Raw genomic sequence first — 9729 nt, 5'->3', positions numbered from 1 at the left:
CCTCCCGCCCCCCCCAGGCTCCGAAAAGAAAAGCACCCGCACCACCGACTGCACAGGCAGCACCCAACACAATGAACCCCATCACCATGCAGCGCAGGGTCAGCACGGAAGACCACCCCGATTTTCTTTATACAACCCCATTAACCATCATCCAGTTAAGAGATGCCGACGATAAGATTGAGACTTTCCACCGCACATCAGACATACACCACCTTTTCGAGCTAGTGAAGCAACAGACACTAATGTACAGTTTAGATGAGAAGGAGGAGGTAACGCTCATAGTTATGTGCCTCGACCCGTCAGTGAGTTCAGCCCTTCCCAACTCACAAACGGTAGGAGGTGGTTGCCTCCAAGGCATGAAAACAGCCATTTTAGACGCCATTGACTATAATAGAGGAGATGCGTAGAAGGACTCAACTGGTGCAGACAGAAAAAGGGAGAGCATACAACAGCTTTTGCTGAACACCTTTGGATTCACTTTACTGCTGTATTTGGTGAGTTAGCCCGCGCCCGTTTATCAGCAGACGATACGGTCAAATGGACCCATACACTAGTATCCAATGCCACAGAAGCAGGACAGAAGATGTGCCAGTTACGACTCCTCAGACCCGGCACACAATGAAGTGTGGGGTCGGAAACGCTGATCGAGAGCTTGGGAACAATCTGTACAGAGAACGACAGAGCAGGAGAGAGTGGGCGCCACAATGAACCCAGTAAGGGCACACCAAGACCCTGCATGGGTAAATTAAGGTAGAAGAAGCGCGCAGCATGCTAAAGCATAGGAATGTTATAATTGTAGACACGAAGGACATTATGCCCGAGAATGCAATACCGCCCGAAGCAGCAAAGGAATAAGCACCCCCCGCCCCCCCCCCCCCCCCGCCCAGAAACAATGCCAGACCCATCCACAGTGTTAGCACCCGACCAGATAATTCGGCCATGAATGGCACCGACTGACGGTCTTCGCGCTCCGCAACCTGGGTCCATGATACACTTTAGGATAACTCCGGAAAACCGGTAGTTGCATGCACCATCCGGGGACGCCCTGTAGAGTTCCTTTGGGATACAGGAGGGTCCTGAACCACGGTAAACTCCTCCACCATGTACCAAAGAGAGATATGGCCCACTACGGACACCATTACCCTTCATCGCTTTACAGGTCAACTCCAGTGGATGTAAAGATTGGCAATATTAAAACAAAACACTTGGTCATTTTTGTAGATTTACCCCAGACAGCAGAACACATCCTAGGCATAGATTTCATGAGTGCACCAACCTTTCATTGGACCCAGTCAACAGATGTATATGGGAAATGGCTAGAGCAGCGCGAGCCCCGCCAGGCTCACAGTAGTAGATTATGCCCATTGACTCAGCTCATTAGGAGAGTACTGGTTTGATGCACAAACCATTACCACAGGCAAAGCGGTTAGAGATGTCTTGAAGAGACATAAAGCAGCGTTTGCCCAGCACAAGCACGACTGCGGCAAATTCCCAAGAGTGGTTAACTTAACAGGTCCCAATCCTAAGCCCCAGAAACAGTATGGCTTCCCCCAGCAAGCCGAGGGAGAGATAGTCAAGGTAATTGCTTATTAAAGCTTATTAAATCAAGGAGTGATTCGACCAGTAGCATCGACGAACAATGCCCGATTTGGCCAGTAAGAAAACCAGACGGTTCATGGCGACTGACCATCGACTACAGGGAATTGAACAAAGTGACTCCCCTAGCAGCCCCCACTGTTGCCACGAGCTCCGAGACCATGTTAAAACAGGGACTCCAGTCGAAAGTTTTCACGGTATTGGACATTAGCAATGGTTTTTGGTCCATACCACTGGACAAAGGTTGCCAGTATAAATTTGCGTTCACGTTCCAGGGACAGCAGTACACGTGGACGTGCCTTCCACAACTTCTCCTCCATTTTTCACAGACAATTGGCGAATGGCTTAACTAAATTTTCCCGCCCTGAATGCCTTGTTCAGTATGTGGATGACTTGCTCCGACAGACGGACACCAAGGAAACGCACATCTTGCTTCTTTCAGAATTATTAGGACTACTCACAACAATTGAATGCAAAATTAACCCCAAGAAAGCCCAAATCCTCCATGGAAATTTCACAAATGTAGGTACGGTCATCACGCATGGGAAGAGTAAAATAGAATACAAACGCATAGATTCCATTCTAAATTTGCCTTTGCCCCAGAATGTTACAGCACTCCGGTCATTTTTAGGAGTGGTTGGATCTTGTAGAAACCCCATAGACGGATTCGCCGCAAAAGCAGCCCCACTTTCCGAGCGCAGAAAGAAACAGGCCCCATAGAAATGGCTTCCACAGCACACGGATGCCATGAATGTTTTAAATCGCGCCCTGAGCACAATCCCCGCTTTGCAAGCCCCAGATCCACACTCTCCATATGCGATAGAGGTAGCGACCACCGACCGAACCCTTTCGGTCGTACTCCTGCAGGAAAGGCACGATCGTTTCGGACCCATATCCTATGCCTCACGTGTTTTAGATGCAGTCGAGCAGGGATTTTCAGTCTGCGAAAGCTGTTAGCAGTTTTCTGGGCAGTACAGTGCTTCTCGTACATAACCGGACTCAACCCAGTAACCATTTTGACCGAGCATACCCCGACACAGCTTTTACTGGACACAGACTAAAAGACGGCACAGTAAGCGACATTCAAACAGCACGATGGATCCTACTCGTACAAGGAAGCGACATTACGGTAAAACGGACAAAAACGCACATGTTTCTGGCCGACCATTTGCACGATGCAGGAACCCCACGTGAGTGCGGGATCATAGCCCCCAAGCACAGTACAGGCCCCTTTGTTCCCAAATCGGTACCAAAAAAGACAGGCATCCGACGATAGACGAACACAGACAAAGCATTGAGAATCTATGTAGATGGCTCCTCCACAGTCCTTGGTGGAAAAAGGATCACAGGATGTGGTATTTATGTCGAGGGTGCGCAGGGACGCGCTTCAGAAGAAATTGCTTTAAAGTTGCCTGGACACTTAGGTTCGCAGGCAGCCGAGTTAGCAGCCATCGCTTACATTGTCCAGCACCCCGATTCGTTCCCGGCCCCAGCAGACATATATTCAGACAGTTTGCATGTCTGCAACAGCCTAACAGAATTCCTATCCCTGTGGGAGTCTAAAGGATTAATTTCCGCCAACGGAAAACCTCTACCCTCAGCCCCATTGATCAAATATATCCTTCAGAATGCGAGAGGCAGAAAATCTGGTGCGGTAAAAGTAAGACGTCACCATCGTTCCTCCCCACCCGGCAACATGAAAGCTGATGCCCAAGCGAAGGCAGGCTCACGACATGGCCACTTTTGGCAACTTCCCGAGAGTGCCCCAGTACACGCAGTTCAGGTCTCACAGACCAACATCCAAGACTTAACCCAGGCCCAGAAGGAAGACGAGACATTGAAGGGAATTTTAAAAGGAAACTTCTCAGCTCCCTGCGAAAATGTTAGGAATTGTTTAACGATCCATGATGGAATCGTTTTAAAAGATGGCATTTATGTAGTCCCCACCCAGGACAGGAACCAAATATTTTGTTATTTCCATGACGGATATGGACACCAAGGAATTGAATCCACCCTTGCCCACCTCAGACCTCTCTGCTGGTGGCCTGATTTTAAAACCGACGTATCCCATTACGTTGAAAATTGCTTGATTTGTGCACAGAACAGCCCGGATAGATATGCGAAAAAAGCCCAGCTACGACACACCCGCCCTGTGAATGGCCCGTGGACAAACCTTCAGCTAGATTATATTGGTTCCCTCCACACACACCCCCACCCTGCAGAAATGGATACAAATATGTGTTGGTTGTAAGCGATACATTTACGAAATGTGTCGAAAATTTCCCCTCGAGAACAAATACAGCCAAGCCCACGGCAAAGATCCTAACCGAGCAAATTGTCACCAGATGGGGACTCCCCGTAGTACTGTGTCGGACCAAGGTTCGTACTTTACAGGCAGGGTTATGAAAAACGTTATGCCCATTTTTGGTATAATGCACAAGTTCCACATTGCCTATCACCCGCAGTCCAGCGGCATTGTGGAACACACGAATCGAACACTAAAGGCAACACTTAAGAAAACGGTGCAGCAGCACAACACGACATGGCACACAGTTCTCCCATTCGCACTGATGTTTGTTCGGAACACAGTGTCGAGTTCAACAGGATATACCCTGAGAAAATCGCACGTCCACATATACTCTCATAACCGGACGACCCATGAAGTGTACCGAGTATTTATTTGGACTTGATTTGGCCAGCCCCGCAGTCCCCACCCTGACCCATGAGAAAGCAGTCCAGCACATGGTAGAAAATATTAAAGCAGCACAAGTCGCTGCAGCTGTTCGACTAGGTGCGAAACGAAAGCAGAGTAAAGCCTGCTTTGATAAGACGGTACACCCGACAGAGTATACAGTCGGACAGCAAGTAATGGTCACCTTATACAACCACAGCTCATTCCTCTCCCCTAAATTTGCAAGTCCCTATTCAACCTCGGACAAAGTAAGCCCCCCAGTTTGTGAAATCACGTATCCGAACGGAAAATCAGGATGGTTCCATGCAAATCAGCTTAAGGTTTATGGAACCCAGTGCAGCCACTCGCACCACCTCTCGTCGGCGATGGCAGACAATGAAGACCCGCCCACTGACAACCCAATCCCCCCTCCCCCAGCAGCAGCAGCACGTCCACACACACAACCTTGACCCGGCGCCTAGAATCAAATTTCACCCTGACGCTTGATTCTGCTGACAGCGACAGCACAACTGAAGCCCATGAGAAAACCGAACAATGGACACACAGGCCAGACCCCAGTCTTTGCAGCCCCAGAGACACCGATCAGGATACATTCAGCCCCTTCGTGACGATTTATTTGCCCACACCGGAAAATGACCCACCACCCGCCGATAGGGACAACCCCCTTACCCAGACCGCCATATGGAACATGAAACACTGGCAAAGCGATCATTCCTGTCGTCTGACACGGAATGATGAAATGGACCCCACATCGGCAAACGCGGTGTTAGCACGGAAACTCTACACGCGAGTTTGGCACCTGGGAGATGCTGATGACTCCATGTCTGACTCCCACCATGGTAACCCCTTTGAAACCCTTTTCAGAATGGAACCTTGAGGTGTCCAGATGGTGGGAGACAGGAACCGATTGAGATTTACGGTGTCCTATACTCTGATGGAACCCGCCCGCTTTTGTTCTTTACTTTGTTTTTAAATGTTGTATATTCTCTCTTGTACGATTTTGTGTCAGCCTCACGAATACTTTCCTGATACAGTAATAACTACTCTTCTGACGCCACATGGCAGTTAAGAAAACAAATTTCCAAATTCGTACCGCTCTTGGTAGGTCGCTCAGGCAGTAGAGTAACGGCATTTATCGCCGCCCTGCCTGAGGACCCCTTATACATTTGGTCAGCCAAGCTCGGGGAGTGGTGTAAAGGCACTGGTCACCACCCTACCCGGGGATTCCACCCATTCTTGCCCTGCCGCGGATCATACGCACTCCATTCAGAGAATTATTTTCGAATCTCTTTGCTGTTCTTTTTCACTCCTGTGGTTTAAAGAATGCATTTTGCCACAACTTTGCCCCTTTCAGGCAACCCTTCGGTTGTTATCCCCCACCTACTATTTACATGTCAGAATCACTTCGTTGGAAAAACGAGTTTGCAGAGGACGGAGAAATTGTTCGTCCACTCAGCCCATCAATCACCAGCTGCGAGACTGCTCGCACTGTGACAGAATTTGTTTTTCGGATGTCTTGTCTCCGCAAATAGTTGGTATACAAATAAAATGAGGGAGTCACATATGGTGACGATTCTAACGGGAAATTGACGTTAAGGAGAAACAGACAGACAAACGAGATGTTAAGCAACAAGATAATAACAGACATTTTGCTTGCTCCCCGAAGAAGATACGAAGATACCTACAGACGGAGAAAAGTCTGAACAAGATGAAGGCGACCCTGATGATCTGCATCATGACCGTAGCTGGAACAATACAGTTGCGCGAGTTACCTACCTCTACCTCCCTCACCACAGAGGCCCCGAACACGACTACCCAACACAACAACCCCAGCCTGGACACGACATCACACATAGACCCAGCCACCGATACCCCCACATGGTGTGAGAATCTGATTAAATGGTACTCCCTGTCAGAAACAGTAGAAGCCTTACTAGTGATAGCCATATTCTGCAGAGTCACCCAGACAATCAGATTGCGGAAATGGAGAAGGAGAGCCTCCCGCCCTCCAGTATACACAGTTAGAGTCCCTATCCTCGGACTCCAGCAAACCCCACACTCTTTCTGAACTTTTTTATTTCATACATTCCACAGTTGTTGCTTCGTTAATAAAGTTAATTTTCTGTATATGAATGTTAGTGATATGAAGAAATGTGATACTGCTATTGGATTTTTGTGCTGCAAGATAAGTTCTTTGATTGTTAAATAGCAGCATGAGGGTAGTTTACTGAGACACAGTTAGAGGTTCTCCTTTTATATTATTTATAAGGAGAATGGAATATAGGATTGAATGTTAAGAGGCCCCTTAGGAATATTTAGGTACGTGTTGTATCAGGGAGATTTAGGTAAATGCTTTCGACCCGTGGCACAGAGTAGGGTAGAACCTGTCCTTGATTGAGGGTACCCGGCATTTCAGAGAACAGGAGAAGACCCAGTATTGTGATCCTTCACGCTTCGCGATGAGGATCAAGAGGACGGAGTGTAGCCATCTGGAATGGCCACTTACAACTAGGGACAGAGAAACGCGCAAAGCCTAGCGGGTAAAACGGACAAGGCAAGGCTCAGGCAGGCTCAGAGCCTGAGATGTATATTTGCAAGCAAGAAATCCAGACGTTATCGAACCTCCGACCAATTAGCATTTTGATGCGGCCGATTAGCATTTGATGGCCCATCTGCACCAAAACAAAGGACTGGTACTCGAGCGACCGGTACAGTCCCAGACATTTCAGCGCCACTCCCTGTTCAGGGGAAGCATAAGCAACCGGGTCAGTGACCGCTTGGAACACGGCCAGCCATCCAGGTCCTCGCCAACTTATTGGTTAGGAATTGAACAGAGTGATCAGGGATCACCCAATTAGTGGGGCCCAAACTGAAGGACCGCCACAAGAACACGAAGCCCCCCCCCCCCCCCCCCCGCCAAGTATAAGTAGAAGAGTTTGCCAGATATTCGTCCTCTCTTGGACCTGGCGCCCCGGCCACGACCATTTCCAAGTGCAGTAACACCAGAAGTAAGTGCAAGTTCAACGCTCGCTACCAGACGGATGAGCCGAGCTGAGCAGCACTTATTTCTCCAGACTCGAGTGTTCCAGAATCGGACAGCAGCCACTGTTCCTCTGACCTAAGCCGGGTGCCTGAAGTTAAGTACAGGTTGTCTTAGTCGATAGGTGTAGTTAACTAGCAGTGTTTATGTTGCATGACTAATTGTGTGTAAATAAAGTACCCTTGACCTTGAACTAACTAACTGGTGTTTGGCTCTTTGATCAATAGCCGGTTGAACCTTGTGGTGGTATCATATTATACCTGGCGACTCTGAGCATTAGAACATAGATATCAAAAGAAAGGTGGGCAAACTTATTGATTGCCATAATTGGAACAGAGTCACAGAAAAGACAGGAAAAGAAAAGGCAACATCTTTCCTTCAGTTTTCAATCAGGTCAAAACACATTGATACACAAAGCAGCTCAACACAAACAGATTGAGAGATAACAGAAATAAATACACAATTATTCTATTATTCAACGCACTATCATGCTCCTACACATAAAATTCAAATGCAAACGTCGCAATAGTAATCATAAATATTGTTTTATTTAGAGCTTGATATTATCCAATACCTGCAACAGCTACGTTGAAGATGTCATCGGAGTGCGTTCTTCAGCGGGAGGAACTCGAATATTTTATATTCTTCTGTCATTTGTCGCATCCATTCTGCAATTTAGATTTGCGGAGATATGAAAAAGGAATATGTGAATTCCTCGGCTAGAACGAAATAAACTGATATGTGCCAGTAGAATACAGGCTGGAAATGCAATGAATAGTAGACGCAGAGGCAGTCAGTAAAGATGTGCGGGGTTACACAACAGCCTCACATTGCAGGACCAGTGGGAAATTGGTGTACTTTGCAGATGGTGAGAAACGATAGACCTTGGAGGAGCAAAGGGATTGGAGACCCTTGTTTCGGAGTCATTCACCGTCAGTGGAAATATCCGATTACTAGTTTCTCGTTCTCAACTTCCAGGCTGTCATATCAGAGGCGACATTCATTCCTCCAGTCCATTGTCTGGGCAAATCTCTCCAATGAGCTGCTGTAATTAATTGAAACATCGATTCCCTAGCGGGCAGAGTGGGGCTATTCGGTCCATTAAGTGGTGACCGACCCTCCGAACGAGCATCATACCGTTCCCGTACCAGCCTCCCCGAACAGGCGCCGGAATGTGGCGACTAGGGGTTTTTCACAGTAACTTCATTTGAAGCCTACTTGTGACAATCAGCGATTTTCTATTTCATATTTCATTTCATACCCTGTCCATGCCCTGCCCATAACTCCACCTAATGTCTGGAAAGTAAAGGCCTAGTAAACATGGCCCATCCAACTAAGCCGCAGATGGTTGAAGTGTGGAAGGTAGCCGGTGCAGTCCCACTGCCTGCTCGCACCTCGTTCTATTCATCCATTAGCCTTTGATTTGAACAATAAAATTATATCCAGACATTTTGCTCATTTGTCGGCGAGACCAGTGGCCATTAAGAACGGCAGAGAAGTCTTGCCGTTCGACACATTTTCACGAAAGTTCCTTTGACATTTTTGTGTTTTACACCACCTCACAGCTTTCCATGTAAGGCATAACTTATGACAACGAAACTTGCGTGAATTTGTAAATTGCATGAGTAAAGGAAGACACGTTGTCATCAGGATTCGAACCTCCGCGGGGAAAGCCCAATGGATTTCTAGTCCATCGCCTGAACCGGCATAGTGGGGAGCACCGCGGTGTACCCGGTGGTTAACCAGCGTTCGATTACCGGCCATTGTTGCGCCGATTTATTTAGAAATTTATGCGAGCTGGTCAATTTCAAAATAAGAGAACAAAAAGATCTAACAAATGACAGGCAAAAATAAATTTGAAGCTTTGTTATCATCGATTTTCACAATTCTGGTGCCCGGTGAAGTTAATATGAACGTGACTGAGGTTGTGAAACTATCCTGACAAATAAGAAAATTCAGAGCGAAAGCAGAATGAGAAAAAGGAAGGTTCTTCTGTCATGACACAGACATTTAATCCGAATACATTGAATGAACAAGAACTTCAAATTGATACTTCGACTGACATCGTGTTCTGCAAACAGATTGCTCCAAACCGAGTAAAGATTTCGGATCATAGCCGCTGCGAGTAGGGTGCGAACCTACGCGGGGAAACCCCATTGGATTTCGAGTCCAACGCATCAACCACTCGGCCATTGCAGCTGACCGCTCGTTTGTAGAAAGCATTGTAAAATGCACTCCAGGTATTCCAGTAATGCAATGAACGGTGTCCCAGTCTTTATCTGGGAAGGGTAGAATTAACATGGAAAAAGACCATGAGATTTGGGGCAACGCCTTGAGCTGCACGAAAATCTCACCTTCCATAACGCACTGTTCTACTTTTGTGTCACAATATCAGTTGCAA

General features: G+C 47.4%; 1 non-coding gene across 1 annotated transcript; it reads right to left on the bottom strand.

Annotated features, from left to right (window-relative positions):
- Positions 1-9445: 9445 nt before the first annotated feature.
- Positions 9446-9527, bottom strand: trnas-cga (transfer RNA serine (anticodon CGA)). Its single transcript has one exon. It is a non-coding gene; the product is annotated as a tRNA-Ser (tRNA).
- Positions 9528-9729: the final 202 nt, after the last annotated feature.

The sequence above is a fragment of the Scyliorhinus torazame genome, chromosome 24 (genome assembly GCF_047496885.1).
Source record: "Scyliorhinus torazame isolate Kashiwa2021f chromosome 24, sScyTor2.1, whole genome shotgun sequence".
Taxonomy (NCBI): Eukaryota; Metazoa; Chordata; class Chondrichthyes; order Carcharhiniformes; family Scyliorhinidae; genus Scyliorhinus; species Scyliorhinus torazame.
Note: the sequence above shows the minus strand (reverse complement) of the source record. Positions and strands in the feature narration are given on the sequence as shown.